Source organism: Sinocyclocheilus grahami, unplaced genomic scaffold (assembly GCF_001515645.1).
Source record: "Sinocyclocheilus grahami isolate Dianchi unplaced genomic scaffold, SAMN03320097.WGS_v1.1 scaffold37.1, whole genome shotgun sequence".
NCBI lineage: Eukaryota > Metazoa > Chordata > Actinopteri > Cypriniformes > Cyprinidae > Sinocyclocheilus > Sinocyclocheilus grahami.
Genome location: NW_015505216.1, coordinates 2,799,405 through 2,800,496, shown reverse-complemented (window position 1 = coordinate 2,800,496; position 1,092 = coordinate 2,799,405).

Here is a 1,092-nt window from a genome sequence, read left to right as displayed (position 1 = left end):
GCATGCGGATGTGGGCCACTTAAGGCAATGATATGGCACTGCTGGACTTCTTATGACCCGGACCAAATGAATGTAAGCCTGAAGTGGCCCATATGTAAAACAGCAAAAATGGCCCAAATGTATCAAATCACATGTGGGCCTCTGTAGGTAAAGATGCGGTGTTGACGGCAATGTGTAATCTGAATATGACCCTAAAGTGGCCCATGTGGTAAACAGTGATTATGGCCCAAATAGTGCCAAGTGTGGGCCACCTTTGGCAAAAATGTGGCATTATCGACAAAGGCTAATCAGGGTGTAAACCAAATGTGGTACACATATGTTTCAGCAAATGTGGCCCAAGTACATTAAAATGTATCTGGACCAGTTTTGGCAAAGATATATGACACGGTGAGCATTGGCTAATGTAGCTCTGAGCCTAAAGTGACCCACATAGGATGCCACAAATATGGCCCAGTTATCCTAAAGCGTATCTGGGCCAGTTTTGGCAAAGAAATGGCACAGTAAACACTGGCTAATGTGGCTGTGAGTCTAAAGTGGCCCACATATGATGCCACAAATGTGGCCCAGTCATCCTAAATCGTATCTGGGGTAGTTTTGGCAAAGATATGGCACAGTAAGCACTGGCTAATGTGGCTGTGAGCCTAAGGTGGCCTAGCATATAATGAGACCAATGTGGCCCAGTTATCCTAAAGCGTATCTGGGACAGTTTTGGCAAAGGTATAGCACTGTGAGCACTGGCTAATGCAGCTGTGAGCCTAAAGTGGCCCACATATGATGCCACAAATGTGGCCCAGTTATTAAACCCTTGTCTGGGCCAGTTTTGGGAAAGATATGGCACGGTAAGCACTAGCTAATGTGGCTGTGAGGCTAAAGTGGCCCGCATATGATGCCACAACTGTGGCCCAGTTATCCTCAAACGTATCTGGGCCAATTTTGCAAAGATATGGCATGGTAAGCACTGGCTAATGTGGCTGTGAGCCTAAAGTGGCCCGCATATGATGCCACAACTGTGGCCCAGTTATCCTCAAATGTATCTGGGCCAGTTTTGCAAAGATATGGCATGGTAAGCACTGGCTAATGTGGTTGTGAGTC